The sequence below is a fragment of the Camelus bactrianus genome, chromosome 8 (genome assembly GCF_048773025.1).
Source record: "Camelus bactrianus isolate YW-2024 breed Bactrian camel chromosome 8, ASM4877302v1, whole genome shotgun sequence".
NCBI lineage: Eukaryota > Metazoa > Chordata > Mammalia > Artiodactyla > Camelidae > Camelus > Camelus bactrianus.
This window is the reverse complement of record NC_133546.1, coordinates 77853127-77878152: the sequence shown is the minus strand read 5'-3', so window position 1 is coordinate 77878152 and position 25026 is coordinate 77853127. Positions and strand designations below refer to the sequence as shown.

General features: G+C 52.7%; 3 pseudogenes; 1 reads left to right on the top strand and 2 right to left on the bottom strand.

Annotated features, from left to right (window-relative positions):
- Positions 1-25026, top strand: part of LOC141578280 (tolloid-like protein 1) — a 253168-nt pseudogene that overhangs the window by 100414 nt on the left and 127728 nt on the right.
- Positions 3619-25026, bottom strand: part of LOC141578446 (otoferlin-like) — a 47544-nt pseudogene continuing 26136 nt past the window's right edge.
- LOC141578396 (caspase-6 pseudogene) lies at positions 12447-13798 on the bottom strand (annotated as a pseudogene).

Genomic DNA, 25026 nt, shown 5'->3' with positions numbered 1-25026 from the left:
CAAATCTCCTGGTCAACCCCTCCTCCCACCAGTTATGGTTTAACTGATTAGTGTGGGGCTAAGGCATCAGAAGTTGCCTAAAGCTCCAAGTGATTCCAGTGTTAGGCAGGGTTGCCCACCACTGCTCTATTCTATGAATACCTGAGTGTCTGTAGACTGAAGAATTACCATATATCCACACATATCTTGTATTGCTTTTTCTCTATAATTTATGGACACAATAACTCAGATACAAATTCATTAAACATTTCATGGAGTTAATAGGAGCTTGTTGCATTTACATATTTTCTCATCCATATGTTCTAAAAATGTAATTACCATCATGTGAACGTCCTCAGATTTGAAGCGTTTGATCAAGGGTTCAAGGCAGAGTTGAGATTGTGGTTAAAGCAATCACCCATATAGGTTACATTGTGGTCAAGAAGAGTTCCTGGCTTAATCAAGAGCACTGGAAAATTTACAACAAGGAGTAGAGGAGAGAAGCCTTAAACACAGCGGGGATAAAAGACATCTTATGTGGCCCTCCTTGCCGTGAGTCTGAGATCTGAACAAGATTCATAGCTCGGGCTCCTCCTTGGGGAGCCTTGAGTGGCTTCTCTGAGAAAGTGAAAGAAGAGGGTAGATTCCCTTTGGCTTTGAGGCTTCTTAATGTGCCTCCAAAATATGCCTCCCTGAGGCTGCCTGGGCTTCTCGAGTGCAGTGAGCATAGCTCTTTTTTCAAGAACCTGAAAGCTTAGGTTGCAGTTCATTGTTTCTTCAACTTTAGTGGACCTTGCTGGTGGGTCCCGTTTTCTGGCTGTGTTCTGTGGCATCATAGTCAATGCAGAAGCTTGCAGACAGGGCTGCAAGTGCAAGGTCCTGGGGTCACAAATGTATCCAACTACTGTTCTTTGTGTAGCAGGCACTGGTCAGTTCCATTGCTAAGAAGTAAAAATTGCTTTTGACCTTATGAATTAATTTTTTTAAATATTAAAAATCAAGGCTGAGTGTCACATGCAAAGAATAGGTTGGTGCAAAAGGCACTGAGAAGATCCCTGCACTTCTGAAGAGCTTAAAATATCTGTGATAGGAACAATATTATGACATAAAAATCCTCGAAGCAAGAAAAGTCTACCACAATCATAAGAAACTCATTCCAGATTTTAACTACTTTATTAAAGAAGCCTTTTATTAGAAATCTCTCCTGTTGTAGATAGCTTGTTCTTTTGTCCTAATGGAGATGAATAAAAATTGGACACCATTCTCCATGTGATATTTCATTATAGACCTGGAGGTATTTGTTAGTTTCCTATTCAAGTTTCCATTTTCAGCAATAAATTTTTCTGCCCTCTTCTTGGTCCTGTCTCCTCCTTACCTGGCCTTTTATGAAGCTGTGCTGGTGAGTGTGATGAACTCCTGAAGACTTCAGGTAAAGTTATTGAGCAGGGTTCCTCATCCTTATCTAAACAGTCTCTTATTTGAATTCCAAGTCCTTTTCCTGAATTATAACACATCTATCTATCTACCCACCTACCTACCTATATCTCAAACTACTTTGTGGGCAATATCACCATGTGGGTGGCTCATAGTTAACTAAATTTCCAGACATCCACAGGGGAACTCATTATCCCCCCTCAGAATCTGCCCCCTCCCTGTGTTCCTCACTTAGTGAATCCACCACTCACCCAGGACTCGTGCCAGTTCTATGGAGCTTCTTTTTCCCTCTAACATTAGCAAGCTTACATGAAATGAATCAGCAAGTCCTATTGATTCTACCTCCTAAATATCTTTCAACTCAGTCCTTTCCCATCACCCCTACCATCACTAACCCCCATCCCACTGCAGACGAGATTGGGCGCGTTCAGGGTGGTATGACTGTAGACCCACCCTACTCCAGAGATGACTTCTCTCTCACCTGGACTTCTTGCGTCCAACTCATTCTTTACATGTAAGCAATAGTGCTCTTCCTAAAATGAAGAATCAGTCACATTACTCCCACCCACCTTCTTAAAACCCTTTAGTGACCCCTTTCCTTTGTGGTAAAGTCACAATTCTAAACCTGGTCCCCAGACCCCCCCTCATCAGCACGCAGCTGGTCTTTCTTGTTCCATCTCTGATGCTTCCCTTGAGAGACATGTTCAATTTCTTTCAATTCCTCTAATTCTATTTCTGTTGCCTCTGGGTTTTGTATACTATTCCTTCTTCCTGGGACACTGATCCTTCGGCTGTCAGCTTAAACATTTCACTATCCTTGGGAGATTTTTCTCTAACCCTAGACTAGATGTGCTTCCTCCCCCACTGCCCCAGCCTGTGTCTTGCTCTGCCCTGCTCCCGGCGTTGAGCTCTTCATGTGGGGTTGAGGGGTGTAACACCGGGTCAAGCGCAGGGCCTCCGTCATCAACGGGGACCAGCTGCAAGCCCAGGCCCTGGGGACGTGTGGCCCTGGGAGCTAGACCAGGGGCGGGGTGGGCAGGGGAAGAGGGGAGGGGAGGGCTCCAGAGAATGGATCTGAGGGGAAGGTTAACAGAGATATCAGAGGATTGCAAGCTGGAGCAGAAGCCAGACAGAGAGCCCCAGCACTCGTGCTCTGAGGCAGGCAGGCCGGGCTTTCCCAGGCAGCCAGACACATTTGGGGAGGAAATGATCCCCAAGCTTGGGAGGCCGGTGAAAGGAGAGCCCTGGGGGAAATGTGATGACCTTCACCCTTTCTTCTCCAGATCAATTCTGAACTGCAATTTCCTCCCACTCAGCTGTTCTGGGCCCCCACAAAATAAAGGGCCCTTGAGAGGCTGTGTTTTAGGGCTGACACTGGTGTGGGCGCTGGTGCCGGAGGTGGCCTCCCCCAGGCAGTGGCCTGGGCCCACTCCCTGGCTTTCCCAGAGCTGGCTTCTTAGGGCCTGTCACAGCAAGGTGACAACAGAAGTCACCTGTGTCCTGCAGTCATGACTCAAGTCTTTGTAAAGTTGTGTCTGAATCTCTCTAAAGAGGTCAGGTCCAGTGAGGCATGGGCCCCAGCCCTGCCTGTGTGTCATGAGGGGACTTTGCCCCCAGTCCCAGAGTGTGCTGTGAAAACAGGTACATGGCTGCGGGACCAGGCCAGTGGCACAGACTCCCTGCTGACTTTGGGGAGCAGTTGGCGTCTGTGGGTGGCAGCTGGCGCTTTTCGGCCATTTTAGAGTCTATGCCTTCAGACTGTCCCTGGGCCTGCAGGACCCTTTTGGTAAACTTGTGGCCCTGGGTCCACTCTGCTGTGCACCCTGGGCTGTGGTTTAAGGGTCCGCTCGTGGGCAGCCTGCACAGGCAGCCCTGTACCTTAGACCCACCTTGAACCCTGGGCCACAAAGTCCCCCACAGGGTTAGGGGCCCATCCTGTGCTGAGTTTGCCTTCCAGCCCTGTGACCCCACACCAATCCCCCCATTTGACCAATGGCAGATTTGCCAGCTCAGCGTTTGATTTCTTTCATTAAGAGAAAAATCACCACTCAAGAAAGGAAAAACAGCCCAGAGAAACCCAGCTCATGCAGGCAGGGGGCAGCACTTCGAGTACAAACCCCCAGCTGCACCTGGAAGGCTGGAGGGGCAGGCCCTTCAGGGAGAGGAGGGCATGGCGGAGGTGACCTGCGGGGGGGGGGGGGGGGGGATATGGGGGAGGGGCATGGGGTTCACGCTACCCGCTTCTGGGCAAGGCCTGCAGCCTTAGGCTGGGCTGAGGAAGTTCTGGGAAGTAAGGAAAACCCCCAAACTGGGCTGGGCCTGGGCTTGAGCCCCCAGGGCTGAGAAGCCCAGGAAGAGGCCACCCCGTGGGATTAGTACAAAGGGCCTGGCCCGCTTCTGCAGAACCCACACTGCTGGCGTCGGCTGTCCTTGCAAGATTCTGTCTGGGGACAGGAGGGTGATGCTTCTTGTTTGTTCATTTGTTTTAAAGCCCTGGGCACTGGCCCCTGCAGGATTCTCGGTTAATTTCATTAAAGCTTCAGTGCTGACTGAAAGGCCAGGGGGAGGGTGTGGGGCAGCCTCCTTAGGGGCTCTGCAAGATGGGGCAGGCCCCCGCCCCTCCCCACATGCCCCACCCTGCAGGCAGGGACAGGGGCTGGAACTGGGCCAGCAGCAGGCTCAGGGTGATGAGGACAGGCAGGGAGGGGGCATCACCGGCCCAGCCAGCATGACGAAGGCCCCGAGATCCGAGGCCTCCACGCCAGAGGAGGGGCGAACATGCTGAACCAGGATGGGGTGCCGCAGGGAGGCCACGGGGCCTTCCAGCCCCCGAAAGCTTCTTGACCAGGTAACCAGGGAGGCTGCAGAGGAAGGTTGGCAGGAGCAGCCCCAGCAAAGCCTGCGTGAACGTGACGATGAGCCCCTGGCAGCGCGTGCAGATGAGGTACCTGATAGACTTGAGGGGGTTGAGGAACCAGACGATGGCCATCATTGGCCGGCCGGGGGAGGGGGAGCCTTGGTCAGATGGAGGCACCTCGAAGACCCCTCGTCCCCTCAGCCCTTCCAGACCCCAAGAGGGGCCCCTTCCTGGCCACAGTGCTAGTGCTGCTGCGAGGATCCGGCCCCTCTCTAAGCACCAGGTTTGCGACCTACATTCCCTGTCCTCTCTGCGGGGCCCTCCAGCGCCCCACCTCCTCCCAAGGCCTAGATGGCATGTCTGGCAGCTGGGCAGCCGCCACTCCCCCTGCACACGCACAGCCACAGTCTGCTTCTTAGGACGCTCCCCTATCGGGCAGTTCACTATGCGGTCCCGTGGTGCCCCACGTTCACAGTGAGATGGCTGTTTCTCAGCCTCTCCCCCTTTCTGCTTCAGTCCACATTAGGCCCTGCCAGGGATCTGGGGGCCCCAGGTGGGTGCACGCCCCCTGAGCCCCGACCTGCCCACCAGCACCGCTGCTCTGCCTTCTGAGGGGCCTCCGAGCCAAGACGTGCCCGTGGACCTTACATTCTGTTGATTGTGTTACAAAACCAATAGGTTCTATAAAATGTCAAGATGGACAATCAAAGCACTGAATATTTCTTCAAACTCCTGCCCCACCAACTCCTCCAGGGCTGCTCAGCGTGGGGGGGGGGGGGCTGCAGAGCAGGGTGGGGGGCATTGGCACAGGGCAGCTGGCTTCCAGTCCCAGCTCTGACGGGCAAGTTAGGCACCCCTTCGAGCCTCAGTTTCCTCACTTGTACCACAGGGTTAACAGTAGACCCCACCTCCAGGGTTGGTGAAAGGGTGAAGTGAGAAAGCCCACGTGAAGCTCTCAGCCTGGCCTGGAACTCAGTGATGCAATGCACATGCTGGTTCATGAGCTGTTTGAAAGGGATGGAGCCACTCACTGTCCTGCAGGGTGGAAAAGGGCTCTGGGCTGGGAGGAGGATGCTGGTAGAAACTCCTCAGGACTTGCTGGCTAATCCTAGCCAAAGCCTTTCCCCTTTCCTGTCCATAGCTCAACTTTTTCCTGCCAGTGGAATTGGGTTCGAATCTGCCTGAATCTTGCTGGGAGAGGAGTTAGCACAGTGTGAAGGACACTGGATTGGCAATTTGGAAACCTTGGCTGAGTCGTAGCCAGGTGATTTGCCAGGTGGCCTTGGGCCAGTTACATCTCCTCTCTGGCCTACTCTGGAATCATGCAAGACAGTCATTTGCAGGTCTGCATGTATGATACCATTTGAAATCTTGAAAGTTGCTGTGTGTGGACTTATGTGTGCACTTGCATGTGTGCGTGTTCCACCTGCTGCCCAGCGCACGAGCCCTACGTCCAGGAGGAAGGGAGTACCAGACCCAGGAGGATGCCAGACTCTGGCCCCAAGGATCTTCCTGACCAGGTGGCCAGGCTCAGAGTAGAGGAAAGGGCGAGGGGGAGGAGTGGCAGCATGAGCAGCGGCACTTGGAGGCACAGCCAGCGACACGTGTGCCACCAGAAGTAGCGGCAGACTTGAGGGGCTTCAAGAGCCAGATGAAGCTGGTGTTGGGCCGGCTGGAGCAGCAGGAGGAACAGAGGGAGCACGGAGAAAGGACCCAGAGGATGAGGGCTGGGGCGCGGCCAAGCTGCGGGCTGACCCTCACAGGAGGACAGAATTCCTGGCCCCTCCCCAGCCATCAAGGCTGCCTGGGGCCCCAGGTCCACCACGGCAGCTGCTTGCCTTTGGCAAGAACTAGGGAAGGCATTGAACTCAGTTGAGTGGGGCCCTCCCAGTGGGAGGTGCTGCTTCCCTGCACTGGTGGCCCCTGGTCTAGTTCAGAGGGAGGTGGTGGATTCGGGGGTGGCAGGTGGAGGAGAGGAGGGAGGAGGCTCCCCTGCAATGAGGCCGTGGCCTAGGAAGGGATGGAGAGGGCAGAGATGCCTCCAGAGTAGGGGCAAGAAAACCAGAGGGTTCTGGCCCATCCTTCCTTTTCCAGTGCCCCAGGGAGTGGCATGGTAGGGGCCCAGCAGGCAGGGCACTCCCTTGGGTTTCTCTAGGGGGGCAGGTTCATTGCGGGCCAGGCCTACCGGATTCTTCTCTGCCTCTTCAGCAGGGAGTAGATGCAACTGCGCCTCCACCTAGCCCTGCAGAGATGCACAGATGGGTCCCCGTGCCCAGGACAGGTGCCAGGCCCCCAGCGCCCCAACCTGGCCCAGCCCTACCCAAGCTGAGCAGTGGTGGTGCCCACCGTGAGCTCAAACTCATCATTCTCATGGTGGGCCAGGAGAGGCTACCAGCCTTTGACACGTTTCTCCTTGAAGATGGAGACCAGGGGCATGTCCACCTCCCCGGTGGCTATCTCCGTGGTGCATGGCCTGGCCGTCTTCATGCCCCCCGGGAACTGGTTCAAGTCCAGCTTGATGGCCCCTGTGGCAACTTCAGAGTCAGCTCTGACATCCTGTCTGATCTCCCCACCTGGGGTGGGCTCACCCTATCTCTGCCCCCCCATCCCTTGCCCCCTCCCCTCCAGTCCCAGTCCCCTAGCCCCACACCTAGGAAGTCATCCACAGAGAAGTGGTCAGCACCCCAGATTTGCAGGGTGAGCTGCACGGGGATCTTGTATTCGGTCTCATCCCAGGACAGCATGGACTACATCTTGGAGATGACAGTCTTTTCTTCGGCAGCCAGGTAGTCAAAGGGGAACAGGCAGTGCCAGCTGAGCCTGCCCTTGCCAGTGAGGGGGTGGTGGTGGACATCCGTGTCTTGCTGGACCTCCTGGTGACCCCTTGGCCACCTGTGGGGCATCACCTGCTCCAGACCTGTGGCCACAGCCGGTAGGGCCTCTCTCAGCCCACAGCTCCCCTGTCTGGCCCCTCCTCTCCTGCTTCCCAGGAAGGTGGGCTCACCCAGCTCAGCCCTTCCCAGTCAGGGGCCTCTCACCCACCCCTACACAAAAACGTCACTGGACTTCTCCCCAGTGAAGAAGTGACCATCCTCCAGGACCACCTCATCTGTGCTCCACACGGTGACCCGTAGCTCATACCTGGGTGGGGAGAGAGGCTGATTAACAGTCTAGGGGGAGGGTTACCCCAGGGTCTTGGGGCTGGAAAGCAGATGGCCGGGACGAGTCCTAGGGACTGGGGGTGGGCCTGAGGCCTGGGTCAGGCTGGAGCTGAGAGAGCAGGTGTGGAGAAGCTGGGGGGATGGGGACATATGAGGACTCGTGGGTAAAAGAAAGAGGGTCATCCAGCCAGCCTGGCTGCTGTGAGGAGAGCCCCAGGTAGGGGGCAGTCTGTTTGGCTGGAACACCAGGACCCAGCCCACACTCCTGGACTGGGAGACTGACTTAGGTCTCTGGGAGGCTGCCTCGGGAGGCGAGGGGCTGGCTGCTGGGGGGTGGCTGAAGCGGGGCTTGGAGAGTTGGGAGCAAGATCCCCCATCACCAGAGGCCAGAAGCTCTGCTCCAGCTCGCAGTGGACCACCATGGAATCTGGTCCGCTTTATGTTGTTGTCACCCAGAGGGATTTTCCCCAGAGGTGTAATTGTCATAATCAGTGAGGTAGTTACATTTCAACCCTTAGGAGTGAGGTGGAGTAAACCACTAAACATTGACTGGAGTGTGACTGTCCGCAGAGTTATGCCCTGGACTGCAAGTCCTGGTGACATGGCGGGTTGGGGTGCCCCCTCATGGCAAGCCCTGGAACAGCCCACCTGGAGGCTATTCCAGGCAGAATCAGCTGTTATCACTTGCAGGGCCCAGTGTAAAATGGAAATCTTGGGCCTTAGGTTAGAGTACATGAAGAATTTTAAGACTGCCATCTTGAAATAAGTGTGGGGTCCTGAGCAACTTCATGGGTCTGCGCAGTTGGCCCTGATTCCAGGTACCCAGGCCAGTGCTGGCAGCGACTTGGTCCTGCCACTTGACAGATGGGAAAACTGAGGACCAGGGAGGCACACTGACCTGGCCAGTGTCAACCAGGAAAGACAGGTGGCTCGGCTCCTGACCCAGAGCTGTTTCTGCTCTCCGACCCACCCCGCTCCTTTGGGCACTCATCCTGCACATCTCATCAGCAGGTGCTTTCAATAAAACTTGGCAGAGCTGCACAACAGCCCGGAGTGGGGATGGTCAGGGAGCAGAGTGGGCTCTCAGGACTTCTGCGTCTTGTGGGTGTGTGCGCGTGCGTGTGCGCTGGGAGGGGTGGGTCTGTGAGGGTGAAAGTCCTCATCGCCCTCACTGACTGCACAGTGCGGGTGTGGCTCCTGTCCCAGCAAAGGGGAGTCACCTTGGCTGGGCCCCATAGCCTTCTTGATGAGTTGCTCTGCTCCCTCCTACAAGGCCACATGGGACTGACTCGGTGACCTGGGCCTGCAGCCTCCTGCAGAAGGGACACCAGGTGGAGCAGGGAGGAAGGGGTGCTGGGTCCGAGCAGCTCACTCCTCAGGCTTCCATGGGGAGATGTCCGGAGGTGTCCCAGGAGCCGGCACATCTGTGGTAAACATGTCCCCCCCCAACTCCAGGTGGCCCTGAGGAAGGAGGTCGTGGCAGGTCTTCTCACAGACTCCTCCCTCTGCCCGGCAAGGCCAGGTCTCCTCTCCCTCCCAACCTTGGTCCCATCAGAATCCGTTACATCAGTTTTCGTCCTTGGATGCCAGCCATTCCTATGACATCCCCAATAGCCATTGCAACCCCAGGTGTTCACCATAGCTGACAGAATTCTCACTCAGACCTAAGACATGAGCCGGGAAGTGCCGTGGTGTGCGTGTGCAGGGTGCCCGCCAGCTTTGGGGAATGCAGTGAACAGCATGAGGACCTGTTCTTATGGACCCAGGTTGGGACTCCCTGATCCCAAATGCTGGAGAACCTCAGCGCTTGGCCAGGCCAGTCACCTGCTCGATGCCCTGGTTGTTAGGGTTGAGCCAGGGTTGCGTCTCCACATGTTCAGGCACCACGTGGCAGCCCACACGGGGGATGTCTTCCCAGTGCCTCAGGGCCAACAGTGCCACGTTCTCCTCCATGGGCTTCCTCTGACCTGTGGGTGCCGGTGGGTCAGCTGTACACAGAGGCTCAGCAGAACAAGACACCTGCGCTGGGCCAGGGATGCAGGGGCAAAAAAGGCCCCACCTCCAGGTGATTGTGGGGGAAACTGAGGCACAGAGGGAGACATGGCTGGTCCAAGCTGGTCCAGCTGCCACACAGGCCCAGAGAGGACTGTGTCCTTGGTTTCCTCTGCCTGGGGAACTTGACCAGAGAATCCTTCTGAGTTCTGAGGTCAGAGGGGGAAGACCCCACATCCTGTCCCAGCACCTTGAAGGTGGTGGTTTCCCGGCAGAGTCACCTGCTGGTTTTCTGGGAAGTGCTATGTGGGTGCAGGGATAGGGAAAGCCAGAGCAACCCAGGCCCACACCCTCACGCTGCCTCCGAAGAGCTGTGTGACCTTGGGCAAGTCTTGAAACCCTTTGGGTCTTGGTTTTCTCACCTGCAGAATGGGGAGAACCTCCCAACCCCACAGGGATGCTGAGAGGGAGAGAAAAGGCAACAAGTGGGCAAGGCTGGGTGGGGTGGAAGGGCAGTGGCTGGGGGGACAGAAGGGGGATGCTAGGGTGATGATCAGGGGGGCTGTCCCACCACAGGGAACTGTGGGCCCCTCCTCAGCCTCTGACATCCCCTCGGCTGCGTCTGGCATCCTGTTACCGTTGTCGTCCTCGATCTCGGAGGGTCCCATGAAGACATGGTTGGACACCTTCACTCTCCCAGGGGGGCTGAAGTGGGGGCCGTCCACTTTGCCCTCCTTGCAGAGACGGGTCAGGATCTGGCTGGGCTTCATGGGGTCCCGCTAGATATTGCAGCCATGTCTGTGGGAGGAGACACACGGGCTTGCTGGGGGAAATGTTCCCGGCCAGTTCTCTTGGGCTGGCTGTTGCTGCGTGTCAGTGAGTCCTGCCCTGTGTTCCAGGATCGGCTGAGACACTAGGGCTTCCTGCCCGGGGCTCTGACCCCACGTGCTCAGTGTCCCAAGGATGAGCATCCAGTCTCCCCCAGTGTGGCCTGCACCATTCCCCTACTGTGTCCACTCCTCCAGTGTCAGACTCCCTGAGGAAACTGATCATCACAGTGTTTAAGGGGCTTGACCAGGGTCACACAGCCCACAGGCCAGACTGATCCCCTGTGGACGCTCCCTAGCACACAGTGCTGCCCCTCTTCTCAGCCCCCTTTTCTCTCCTCATCTTGCCTCCTCTGTCCTGGAATCCCCTGGCTCTCTCTTTGTCTTGGAATCTGCTGTCCTGGCCCCTGAAGGCTGAGCCCAGAGCCTGTAGGGGTGGAGGCCTGGCTGGGACAGGAATCATAATAGGTCTCCCTTCCCAAACCACATGGTCTGAATCTTGTTTTTATTGTTATTGTTATTGTTACTATTACTATTGTTTTTTTATTTATTTATTTATTTTTGAGGTTTTTGTTTTTGTTTTTGTTTTTTAATATGAACTGGGAAAACCACTGTAAAGGCGAAAACTAACATAACAAGAACTCTAGGGATGTAGTAGAAAGCCTGAACTCATGTTTTACAAAAGGATCCACATAAATTGTAATATTAATAGTAGACAGTTGCCACTCATAGTTTAGACCTATGTATTGACCTAAGGAGATGTTGAAGGTATAGATTTCCTCATGACCACTAATGCTCATAGGCTTGTGGTCCTTTCTGATCACTGCCTCGTTTTCTTCCTGTGGACAGGCTACAGAAGCCCTGAGATGGGTGCACCACTCTATTTGCAGATGCCAGTAGAGGAACTCAATGAAAAGAAGTAATCTTACATTTTTAAATGTCAGTGAATTTTTGCATTGTGTTCATTTGCAGCTTAGAAACTGGAACTTTCTGAGTCCTGTAGTTCATTTGAATTTGACTATTTCAGTCTCTTTTGTTAGTAAAAAAAAAAAAAAAAGCTTGCAAAACACAGATATTCTTTAATATTCTCATATGAGATTTTTGGTTTGTGGATTTTCACGGCTCGTTGAGGTTGCTGCTGGAAGGAGCTTGGATGCGTCCAACAAAATCAAAGCATCTGCTGCTGCAGTTCAGCACATGAGTTAAGATTCCTCATCAGTGTCCTGTGTTCGTTCACTCCCATGCGGAAGTGAAACTGTCAGTGTGCCTGGCTTCACTTTGATTCTTAGGCTTCATTTAGATTCATCTTGCCATTACTTTCTAAATTCGTAGTTGAACACTTTTATCATTAAATATAGCTAAGATTATTATAAATTGTCACTTGAAATCATCTGTAGTCATTTGCTCTTATAGGTAGAACCATGGAGATGGCAACGCCTGTGAGTAGGGGGTTAAAGGACAGGTAAAATGTTCAACTGACGTGAAGTCCCTGTTATGACACAAAATGAGGTATAAATGTCCCACTGACCTTAGCATAGAGTTGGCACATGTTTTGAACTGCAACTGAAACGACATAGGCAAACTGCTGCTTCTGGCTAGCAACCCTCATGTTTGCTATCAGAGCCCAAACGTAACCATCTTCAGCCTCCGGTAGGTTATTAACATACTACTCAAATTTTATAAATCATATTAGTAAGAATTGAATCTTAAAAGTAATATCTGTTATTCCATTAACATAACAGTCCGCATGTGGGACTGCTGGACAGTGTATAGCAACTTAACACAGAAGGTACTGACAGAATCAAACTCTGCAAGTGTGTAGCCTCTACTAAGAAGTCACTATGTTTTATGTTTTCTATTTCCTTCTCAGAATGCCGTATCTATGCATGAAATATCACTTTTTGTACAAGACTGTAATGCTCACTTTGAAAAAAATGAACTGTTCTTGAAGGCTCATTTTTTAAAATGTGAGTGTTCAAGTCCTATACAAAAAGTGGTAACTCATACGTAGATTTACATGACCAAGTAACACAAGTCATCTATAAATTATGCAAATAAGAATGTGAATTAGAAAAATTTAATAAAACATGAATTTCAAATATTAAAGGAAAACTAATTCTTAGGATTCAAAAACCCTTAAAAAGATTAAAAAGTTTCATGTAAAAAAGTCAGAAAATAAAAGTTAAATCAGCCAGATATTATGAGTAACCTTGCAATTTACTATAAAAGTCAAGTATTAGAAATGCTAATGCATTTTTAACTTACAGGAATTCCCTGAGGATTTCATTACTACATATCAAACCCCTTCACTGTGTTCCAATATGAACTATTTTTTTGAAGTTCTGTCATTAAAGCTTAAAACATTTTAAATTGCTATACCATAAACTTCAACCTAGGAATACTTCTTTTTATAAAAAGAAGGGAAAATCTATTTTAAATACAGATACATAAAACAAAACAGCACCTATCATTTAGATTTTGGAAAGAAATGCAGCTTCTTAGTTAGCAGTGAGGCAAAGCAGGGGACCTGCTTCTTTCCAATTGCATTTGGGTCTTTACAAAATTCTACTCGGCGCTGAGAAACTTTCCTATTCACCACTGTGAGGAGTTCTGTGAACTCTAAGGAGGAGTCAGATTTTCCCAGCATCTTACAGAAATCTTGAATGTACCATGAGCCGTTCACCGTTTCCCGATGAGAATAACAACCTTCTGCCATCGAGTAGCACATGAGGAAGTCCGCTCTGGCACGCAGTGCACACACTAAGGCAGCGTCCACCTGGGTTACGTTGGCATCCGGCACATCTGTCTGATGATCCACGACATCCAAAGGAATGACGGGCACATCGTGCTGGTTTCCCCGACATGCCTGAATGATAAATGTCTTGGGTTTTCCAACCAGGCTCTGACACCTGTCTCCTTTGATCAAGCCAGTCAATGTCTGAATTTCAATTTTGGCATCATATGCGTAAATGGGTTTGCCTTCACCGTGACTCAGGAAAACACACAAAAAGCAATTGGCATCTACATGGCTAGAGGTTGATGCCTCATGAATTTTGAGCAGTAGTTCTTCTGCTTTAAGATCATTAAAGCATTTCACTTCAAATCCTAGATCTGAAAACCTGCGCTGAAGATTGTCTCTGTCTGCGCTGGTTCCCTGCCGGTCCGGCAGCGTCAGGTGCCAGAAGGACCTCTCATGATTGAAGATTAAAGCAACTCCTCTCCTCTTGTGGTCCATTATGTACTTTTCTGCTGGATCAAACATTTCTCTCCTAGGGAAGGCATCTGTTTCTGTCACGTTGTGTTCTTCACCTGCACAGCCAGTCCCTCGGAACTCCAGCGCCGAACTCATGTCGGGCAAGGGCGCAGCACTGACTCCCAGACCGGCCTCAGCTTCTGGCAGCCCCTGCCCCTTCCTCCTCCCACTCCGCCCAGCGCCCCTGCTCCCTGCTCGCCTGCTGCCCGCCACCCGCTGCCCCCGTGGGCTGGGGGTTTGGGCGTGGATGCGCCCCGGGCAGGTGTCTGCAGCCGAGTGAAGGCCCCTGTCCCTCACTTGGGGCTAGCGGGGTCAGGGCCTCCAGGAAGGCAGGGGAAGCGGATGACCGCTTGGCGCCCGGAGAGGTGCCTGTTCCTATCCCGAGAACAAACGGCCTGAATCTCATTTATAGAGTTCAGGTGCAGCAGGTGTCGTCGGCGCGGTGCTCGCTGTAGAAGCCTTTCTCCAGGTCAGTCTTGGTTTCCCCGATGCGGTCGTCAGTGCCTGCAGATCCCAGTCATCCATGGCCACCGTCAGCATGGATTCCATGGGGAAGGAGGCCTCAATGTCAAAGATCCTGGTGGTAGGGGGTTGGGAGAAGGGCTGAGGGTCGGGGTTGGGTAGGAGGTAGTCTGGGCTGAGGAGGTCAGGCTGGGGTGGCGGTAGGGCACCAAGAGGCCTTACTTCCCAAAGACAGGCTTGAGCTGCTTGGAGATGGAGTTCTCCTTCTCACGGGCGTCAGTCTTGCCCAGCTGGATGGCGATGTAGGGGTCGGCTTTGCCACTGATGTCTGCAGGGTGCAGGTCTCTGGCCTGGGATGGAGGGGTGGTCCTGAGTAGGCTCCCCACACCCTCCTCATCTCCCAGTGCCCCTGCCCTCTCCTTGATGGCCCCGTGATGGTGAATGGCAGGAAAACAGGACCGGAGGCTTGTGTGACCCTAGGCAAGATGCCGACCCTCTCTGGGCCTTGGTTTCCTCCCCTATAAATGATGGGAACCAGACTAGCTGACCTCTCTGGTGCCTCCCAGTTGGAGGATATCAGTTTGCAGCTGCTTCAGCCCCTCCTGGGTGGGACGACTGGGGCTGGAGGGAGGGGATGAGAGGGGACTCTCACCCAAGCCACACAGACTCGGAGCAGTGGAGCAGCATGTTGATGGGGTCATTGCTGGGGATGCCCTGTAACATGCCATAGGTAGGGTTGTAGCCGGCTTCCCAAGACATGTCCTCTGGGAAGGGCACGTTGTTCATGCAGAGGGAGCCCTGGGGTGACGCAAGTGTGGGTCAGGGTGCAGGTTCCCATGGGAAAAGGCAAGGGTGGCACTCAAAACAGCCAAGAGCACTGAGGGTCTGCACCCTGCTGTGGTGGGGCCTTAACCCTTTAGTTGCTGGATCACAGGGAGTCAGGTTTTCTGGAAGGAGTGGCCAGGGAGGCAACTCTATGAGAGGAGGGGTGGGGAGCTGGGTTCAGGGCAGATGCTCTTCGTCAATCAGCATGGAAGCATTTTCATATTTTATCAAGCAGGACAGCTGATGGTTCCACCTGGCTGTCAGCCCTGGGCCTGGGGTGGGGAGAAGAGCTAGGGGGCTCAGGACTCAGGGCCTGGGGCTCAGGGACTGGGACCACACTCCCTGCCTATTCTTGAACTGGCCCACGATGTGCTCCTCCTCCGTCAGGTCATCTCCATCATCCCCTGTCTTGCCACGCAGCAGGTTGAAAGTGTGCAGCCAGTCCTCGAAGTTGTCCAAATCTGACTCCAGCTCCTTGGGGAACACCTGAGCCGGGCCTGGCTGTCAGGGGGCAAGGCCAGTCCATGGGCCTCCGTCTTGCCCCATCTGCCACCTGGTGCCCGAGGTGTGACCCCCACACTCTGACAGCATTTGTTTCCAGACCCTCACCTTGAGCTCATCAATCTTGGGTCTCTTCTTCTCGGGGGCCTCAGACGCCTGACCGGCGCCCAGGCTCTGGCTTCTCTTCTTTTCCTCCTTTGCAGCCCTCTCCTTCTCCTTGCCCTTCATTGGCCTCTTCAGGCCTGGCTGGAAACAGACAAGGAGGTGGAGATGATCTGAGCAGGAAGGCCCATGTTGGAGACCCAGATCCGGCACTTTGTTAGGTTAACTTCGCAGGTCTCTGTGTGCTCATCTGGAACATGCAGACAATGCTGCCTAGCATGCCTGCCTCCCACGGGGCCGGGACCCAGGATGCGGGGAATGTGCAAAGACTGCTGTGTGCTCTTTGACAGAGAGGGGCATGGAAGAAGCTTGGCTCTGGTGCCTGCTTGCTCTCGCCTCTGGCCTCAGTCTACCTGTCTTTAACATTAAGAGGATTGTTCTATACTAGTGTTTTCTAAACAGCATTAAGTCGAACACCAGGCGTAGGAGTTCTTGGAATGCTTTAGAACAATTCTCACTCACACACACACACATACACACACACACACAGAAAGTAAGTTGGTGAAATAATTTATTCTGTGTCTTCTAGAGGTTTAGAATAGCATTTGTATACTAAAGGCACTGAGAAGTTCTGTACCCAAGGACCTGTTAAACCCATTTGACCCAAGAACTCCCTTCAGAATACCCATTCATAGTGTTCCATGGAAAATGTCTCGAAATACTGAATGGAATGAGCTCTGAGGTCTCTTCCAGCTCTGATGCTCTGTGGCTCTAAGTGTCTGTCCATCACTCTGCTGAATTGATCAGAGTAAAAGCCACTGTAGATAAGGGCCTCAGGCTGCTTCCTGGTGGCCAAGGATGTCTGATATCTGCTATTGGCTGCTGCAGCTTTAGGGGCCCATGAGAAGGGGAAAGAGAAACAACCGGGGTGTGACAGGCAGGGGGGCTACCCACCCCGCAGGGCTCCAGGGCTCCAGGGCTCACCCTCAGTGTTGCCCATCTCCTCCTTCTCCTCCAAGTCAAATCCTCAGGCCATCTACCTGGGCGATAAAAATACAAGCAAAAATAAACAAATGGAACCGGATCACATTTATAAGATTTGCAGAACAAAGGAAACCATAAACAAAACAAAAAGACAACCTACGGGATGGGAGAAAATATTTGCAAAAGATGGGACTGACAAGAGCTTAGTTTCCAGAATATATACACAATTCATACAACTTAATAAGAAGAAAACAAACAATGCAATCCAAAACTGGGCAGAAGACCTAAACAAGCAATTCTCCAATGAAGACGTACAAAGGCCAATAGGTGCATATAAAATGCTCAATATTGCTAATTATCAGAGAAATGCAAATCCAAACTACAATGAGGTATCACCGCACACCTGGTGTCAGAATGGCCATCCTTAAAAAGTCAACAAACGATAAATGCTGGAGAAGGTGTGGCGAAAAGGGAATCTTCCTACACTGTTGACGGGAAAGTAGTTTGGTGCAGCCACTGTGGAAAACAGCATGGAGATTCCTCAAAGAACTACAAACAGATTTACCATATGATCCAGCAATCCCCCTCCTGGGCAGAGATCTGGAGAGAACTCTAATTCAAAAAGATATGCGCACCCCAACGTTCACAGCAGCACTATTTACAATAGCCAAGACATGGAAGCAGCCTTAATGTCCATTAACAGATGACTGAATGAAAAAGTTGTGGTATATTTATACAATGGAATACTACTCAGCCATAAATAATAATACAATAATGCCATTTGAAGCAACATGGTTGGATCTGGAGATTGCCATTCTGTGTGAAGTAAGCCAGAAACAGAAAGAAAAATACCACATGATGTCACTTACATGTGGAATCTAAAAAAAGACAAATGAACTCACTTACAAAACAGAAACAGACTCACTGAAATAGAAAACAAACTGATGGGTACCAAGAGGGGAGGAGCTGGGAAGGGATAAATTGGGAGTTCAAGATTTGCAGATACCAACTACTATATATAAAATAGATATAACAAGTTTATTCTGTATAGCAGAAGAAACTATATTCAGCATCTTCTAGTAACCTATAATGAAAAAGAATATGAAAACGAATATGTGTATACATATGTATGCCTGAACTATTACGTTGTATATTAGAAATTGTACATTTAAACTGACTATTCTTCAATTAAAAAAAAAAGAAAAAGAAAATGTGCTTCAGTCAGTACACACTGGACACTAAATCACCAGGTTTCAACCAAGGTGCCACCGCCACCTAGTGGTAGCCTGTGCAAATGACAGGAATAGACACAAGGCCGCCTCTTGGATGGATGGAGCTCCTGCCTGGCCAACTTGAATCCAGGAGGTGATGGGGGGAGAAGATACTACTAGGTGTCCCCAATTATCAGCTCTCCTGCCCTTCAAACATGTTTCTGGACACACATCAGCGAAGCTAAGATGACATCTCCCAGCCTCCCTCGCAGCCAAGTGTGACTATGGGGCTAGATTCCAGCCAACATGAGTGAAAAGTGGTATTTGCAGCTTCTCGGTTGGGCATTTAAAGGGAAGGGAGAAGCCTCCTCTTGTCTTGACAATTCCTGTGCACTGGTGTTGGGATGTGATGGCAAGCCATCTCTAGCCACACAGATGCCAGTAACAAGATGCCAGGGTATTGCTCCCTGACACTATGGAATCACCACACCACCTTCTCCTTGCTTACACCAATCTAACTTACTACAGCAGCTTAGCCTGTGCTCTGACGAACGTGGATGGTAAGCAGTACACCCAACTTGGGACCCAGAAAGGGCCTGGGGGGAGAGTGTGGCTGGATCAGCTCGGCTGAGGAAACACCACCACAGGCACACGTCCCTCCTGGTCAGCCAGTCAGTCAGGGGGTGCCTTGAGCTCGGTCAGCAGTGTGGAGGAAAGACAAATGAGGAAGAGGAGAAATGCTCTTTCTGGAAACTGCCATCTGGCTCAGCAGACAGAACCCACGTGCACACGATAGGGAAGAACGTTTCACAGCAACGGTGTAGTAGGAAGGTCTGGTCCTCTAAACACACCAGCAGGTGCATAGCCGTGTGGGCCCAGAGCCCTGCCTTAGGTGACTGACACAGTAAGTAGCTGGGGTGACAGCCCATGTAACATGCACCAACTGTTCCAAACAACATGTGGTCCAGCATGCAGGCACAGTTCAGTCCCCAGCATCTGTGTCATCACCTCCCGAGAAAACAAATTCAGCTGAAATGCTTCGGCTGAAGAGTTCATTTATGGGATTCCTATAATCAAGGCATGTTTGAGTTTCCATCCATATTTTTATTGTTGTTGTTTTTGCATTGATTTTAAAATTAATTTTTAATAAAATTTTATTTATTTTTAACTATAGTTGGTTTACAATAGTGTTAATTTCTGGTGTACAGCATAGTTATTCAGTTACACGTACATATATTCCTTTTTCAGATTCTTTTTCATCATAGGCTATTATAAGCTGTTGAATATACTTACCTGTGCTGTACAGTAGGACCTTGTTGTTTATCTATTCTGTATATAGTAATGTGATTCTGCCAATCCCAAACTCCCAATTAATCCCTTCCCCCATATTTTAATTTACTGCATATTTATAGTTTTCTCCAAGTTTCATCATCATCATTTCTCAGGATTTTCATATCCTTTACTGGACTCCCAGTTTACCATTTATCCAACATAAGGACGGTATTCTATTAGGACTACATTTCATGTTTGTTTGAGAGTCACAGTACGAAAAATCATGGTGTCATCAGAGAAAATTAAAAATAAAAAAGTCACAACAACAAAAATAAAAATACACCCTGTCTAAGAACTATTTCCGGGGAGGAAACCATTAATTCTGCTTTTCATGGGTTACATTCTAGTCACCAGCAGGACCTCAAAGCTGAGTTGAGGAACATAGGTCACTTTTGTTAATCACGCCTCAACTGGGGTGTAATCTACCTTAAGGCAGTGACCTTCATTATTGTAAGGTATCTGCCACTGTTGATGTCTCAGTGGTTCTGGCATCTTCTGGTGCTTTCCACCTTTTTTTGGAGTGGGGAGGAGGGTAGTTAGGTTCATTTATTTACTTATTTCTTTACTAGTGGAAGCAAGGATTGAAACCGGGACCTCATGCATGCTAAGCAAGGGCTCTACCGCTGAGCTATACCTCCCCTGGCCCCAGTTAGACTTTCAAATAATTGGTATAAATGCATTCCTAAGTCAGATTTTCACTCCTCCACTAAGCCAGGATGCTGTGAAACTTTCATGATGATCTTCCTCGCATTCTAATGAATGTGTCATCTAAAGGATGTTTGAATGCAAAAAGATATTTTCTGTTTTATTGAAGTATAGTCAGTTTACAATTTTGTGTCAACTTCTGGTCCACAGCATGGATCAAACTTTTGGTTACCAGACGGGTGGGAAGGGATATTGGGAGTTCAAAATTTGCAGATACTAACCACTATATATAAAATAAACGTAACAACAAATTAATACTGTATAGCACAGGGAACAATATTCAATATCTCGTAGCAACCTGTAATGAAAGACTTTTCTTAACAGTCGGTCACATGGCTTTGTTTTAGGATGCATACTATGTCTGTAAATCCTAATATAGTGAGTGACACCTATTATCAGATACTAATAGCTACAGGAACAGGGCACGTGGCTTAAATATTGTTTATCTTCTCATGTAACAAGAAACCTAGAGTTTGGGCAGGTTCAGGCTTTCTTAATTCCAGGGCTCAGTGGTATCACTGCTAGGCTCTTTGACCCTTTTTCCCCCATCATCCTCAGCCTGGAAACTTTAGACCTTATAAAAGAAATCCTTCAACAAAGACTCAAGAAAAAATCAGCAAAGTTTGAGGAAAGAACTGTCCCTCCAAGTCAAGCATTTCCTGATAAGTCACAGGTCTGGCTGCCAGAAATGCACTCTGCTGGCCCTAGGAGCAGCCGACACTCAAAACAAAATTTGCCACTTTTGTATCTCAAAAATTAATTTAGCTAAAGAGTAAAGAGGTGATAATCCATGACAAACGACGTGTCTTTCGTGGACTCGTTAATATAAAGCAAGAGTGCCATGGATCTTGGCTAAGTGCTTTCGCCATTTCTCCAGAAGAAAAGCTAACTGTTGATGGCCAGGTGACATGTAAGATCCCAGAAAGGAAAAGGTGGGAGAGAGAGGAGTTCAAGGCAGTTCAGGGTCAGAACAAGCTCAGGCCTCCTGTCCTTAGCAAATGCTCACCAAGCAGAAGGCAAAATACTACGTACCGGAAAAGGAGTGGGGGAGAAGGGGAAAACCACAGGAGAGTCAATGTGGCACAGAGAGGGTGATGGGAGGGAGCGAATCTGGAGCTACCCAGCTGAGCTGGGGAGCAAAACCATCAAGCACAAAAACGCTAAGAAAAGTAACTGCGACGGAAATGACAATACTTGGCAGCTCCCACGTCTCCCCCTCCCCATAAGTTCTTTGGGTTTCCCACATTCCCTCCACCTCTGCTCTGGACCAACACTCAGGGGTGTGACCCGCCAGCGGGAGACGGCGCTCATCTTCGCCTCGGCGGCTCCCCATGCGAGGGCGCCCCCTCCTCCCGCCCCCGACCCGCGCACATCCCCCGGCGTCTCCGAGGGGCTGGCAGCGCGACGGCCGCCGCCGCCTCGCCCACCTCCCGCGGCCCCGCGGCCCCGCGGCCCTTCAGTGCCCTCCCGGCTGCGCCGCCCGCTCCCGCAGCTCCACCCCCGCCAAGGGGACCTCCGTGTCTCGGGGGACTTCCTGCCTCTTCCGCTCCTCCGCCTCGCGGGGAGACCGGCCTCCCCCGGAGACCAAAGCCGCAGCAGGCACCCGAGGGGTCCCCCAGCAAAGGAACCTAGGGTCCGACACCCACACCCCACCCCCCGAAATGCCTGGGCGACCGGGGTCCGCGCAGGGCCCCAGGGGCGACAGGCACAAGCGAGCCCCCGCCGACGCGCCGCCCTCCCGGTGGGCCTGAGCCTCCCGCGCCCCCGCCAACCGCCCCGGCCCCCGCCCAGCACCCTGCGGCTCCTCTCAGCCCCCGGTCGGCGGGGCAGCGCGGAAAGCCCCGCGCGCCCTCGGCCGCTAACTCACCCGAGACGAGACGAGGCGCAGAGGGAAAGCGGCTCCGCCGACGCCCGCGGCGACCGGACGCGGGTCCGGGTTGCAGCGGCGCGCAGACCCAGGTCGCCTGAGACGCGCGGGCCGCCGCCGCCGCCGCCGCCTTCCAGCCCACGCGGAGAGTCCGAGCCTCCGGGAGGGGCCGCGGTTTCCTCACGCGTTGCCAAGCCCCCTGGACAACAGGGCTCCCGGGCCGCCCTCGGAGGAGCCGGGGCTGGAGCGAGGCGGGCGAGGAGGCGCAAACGCCCAACTGAGGAGGCGCGGCGGGACGCGGATTTCTTCCCGCGAACCCTGAGGAGCCGAGACTGCGGGGCCGGCTCTCGCTCACTGCGCATGCGGCTCTCGCTCACTGCGCATGCGGCTCTCGCTCACTGCGCATGCGTCGCTTTCTCGAGGCTGCGGATGGTCGCCCCGCCCGTTCCCTGGTGGAGAGCGAGAGGGGGGTCGTCTTTCTACTTAGGATAAGCTCGGTAAATAATGGCAGCTGTGACTGCTGCGTTACAGTGGCCCAGGTGTGGCCCGAGTCGGCACGCTGTTATTTTTGACCTGCAGTGGGAAATTAGAGGCTTAGTGATCTCCTATTGTGTGTGGTTTTGCTTAAGAGCTTTATTTTTGTAACCTTAAGTTAGAGTTTTTGTTATTCATTCTTTAGTTTTATTCCTTTAAAATGTGCCATTCAATGATTGAGAACAAAAAATAGTGTAGATTTATTAGAAAAACTATTTGAGAGCTAGTCTTCAGAGTTCTACAACAGGCAGGAGCCCAAAGTTAAAATTCTGAAATCAAGACGTCCTTGGTGACACCTTTATATTTCTGTGTACAACACGTGATTAAGATTCCGTTGTTTATTTACAATAATACTGAAGTGTTACAGACTAGCCTATAGCTTTAAAAAACTTTTTTTATTTAAGCTTGTACCTAAAGTACTTAAGCGGTATATATATAAATATATATATTTTAATTGAAGTGTATTTGGTTTGTAATGTGGACCATTGATGGGTGGCAGGTTGGCCTTCCCTGCTGGTCCAATCTGGGAAATGGGGGACATAGTGTCCTAGCCTGGGGAGCCTGGGGAGAGCTCCCTCTCCTCATGAGTTATTTGCCACGTGACCTGGGGAGACAGGGAAAGCTGAACAGCCGGGGTTCCCAAGAACCACATCCTCAGCTTCCATCACAACGGGCCTCACAGCAGGATGGGGAGGAGACTGGCCCCCACCCAGTCCCTCTTCCCTGCAGCCCCACCTGCCAGAGCTCCAAGGTAGCCAGCAGGTCCCCCACGGTGGAGCTGCCCCGGTAGATCTGGTAGGACTCGAGCTGGGGCGGGAAGCAGGGTGGGCAGTATGCCTCGCTGGCCAGCTTCACCACGGGCTTGGCAAAGTTCCGGCCCATGTAGTCGGCTTTGCCCTGACACGACAAAGAGCCAAGGTAGCCTCTCAGTGCTTGAATTTACCAAGCACGTTCACATCCCAGATCACATTCAGTCCCCCACAGCCCCATGGAGTTGCATTTTACAGATGGGGAGCAACCCATTTTATAGATGGGGAAACCAAGTCTCAGGCTAGCTCAGGCCAGGTTGGTAGTGAACGGCAGATGCGGTACTCAGACTACAAATAGGTGCGCCTGCCTCTAGTCCAGAACTCGCTCGTGGCACCCCAATCCTCCACTCCCCCACTCCAGCGCTCCCGTGGAAAGCTGGGCAGCTGACTGTGGTAGGTGTGGGCAGGGGCCGGGGAGTCCCTGAGGTGGAGGAGGCCGGGGACAGCAAGCCTTGCTGACACATCTCTTGAAGATTCTGGGTCTGAGTTTGGTCTGTCTGTGCTGGGAGGCGGGATGCCCTGGCCCATCTCCTCCCTGAGGCCCCAGAGTCCCCGACCATCAAAAAGGAGTCAGACTGCAGTGACAGGCCAGGGGACACCTGGGGTGTCCTGGAGGGGCTGCCCAACCCTCCAGCTTCCTAGCAAGCACGCTGGCCGAGCGGCCCGGGGGGAGAGCGGGGGAAGGTGCCACCAGTGCCCGTGGAGTGAGGGGACGTTGGAGTGGTCCCTGGTGCTGAAGCCCACCCACACCATGGTGTCCTGGTCGTAGATTTCAATGACAATGATGGGGGGGTCCTGCAACTCATGAGCTTCCCCATAGCACTCAAGGGTGTCGAACACCAGCACCTGGTCCCAGGTGGTGCACAGGGTCTCATTCAGCACCTGCAGCACAGGGCCGAGGGGGGACAGGTAATCAGTGGTGGTGGGTGGGCAGATACCCAAGCAGGAGTCACCCCCAGTCACTGTGGTTTCCAAGGGGCTCGGGGGCAGGAGGGACATATTCTCTGACTCTTCTGGGAATCTTAAAATGAAGGTTGGTGTGAGGTCTGCTCCTGACCCTCTTCACCGGACCTCCGCCAGGTCTTCCCTGTCCTCCATGCAGAATGTAAGCACATTAAAGCCTCCACCATGCAGCCTGGGACCACAGGTATCTGCCAGGCTGCCGTCTGAGGGTCTGGGGTTCTGGCTGATCTGTCTCCCCAGGCCCCAGAAGCTCACAGGCCTCCCCCAGTGCCCACAAAGCCAGTGCCACTCCCTCTTCCCCCAGCCCTTGCCTCTGTGCTCTGACTTGAAGTGATAAAGAAGACTCGGGTGAGGGGCTGAGAGGCCACTGCTGTCAGCAGCACAGAGGCTCCAAGCCTGGTACCTGCGGGCAAGGGGCTGGAAAGCCTGCTTCTCTGTGGGGAGAGCAGGCTGGGGGGCTGGGAACACGCAACCCCAGCGCTCTCCCAGGGTGAGGGTTGGGAGCCAGGGGCTTCCTTGGGCATGGCTGCAACCTGCCTAGCTCACTGGTGCAGACCAGGCTGCTGGGCAGGAGGGAGTGCAGGCCCAAACCTGGGGCCCCTGGGCCCCCTCAAAGCTGCAGGGCAGGCCCCACTGGAAGTCCCCGCGCTGCCTGCTGTGGCCCAGCCACAGGCAGGGCTCCAGCCTGGCTTGCACTGTCCAGCCCGCTGTGCCAAAGACCCACTTCCCCGGCCGCTGGGGGTGGGCACGGGATCAGCTTCCGGAGCCCGTGGGGTGAGGAAGGGGCAGGGGGCTACAGGAGGCCGTGGTCAGAGGGCCTCTGTCCCTCTGCAGCCATCCCACTGGGCTGTGGGGTTGGGAACAGAGCTCCAAGGAGGATGGATGGGATGGGGCCCCCTGCCATTCCTGCTCTCTCCACCTCTTCTCTAAGCACCCCATCAGCTCAGGCCAGCCAGACCCGGGGTGGGCACGCTGCTCCCTCCAAGGGAGGCTGACCCCCTTGAACGAAGCACGGACCCCTCCACCCCCTAATCTGACTTCCCTTCCGGCACCTTGAGGAAGAGCACCTTGATCTGGTGTGGTCCTCACCCAGCTCCTCCCCCACGATGGAGAAGAGCAGGTCCTGGGGGGGGCACCGGGATGAGGCCATGTGCTTGTCGTCGCTTATCATCCAGATGAAGACGTTGGGGATGCTGTGTGGGCCTGCGGTGGGCAGGTGAGGGCCCAT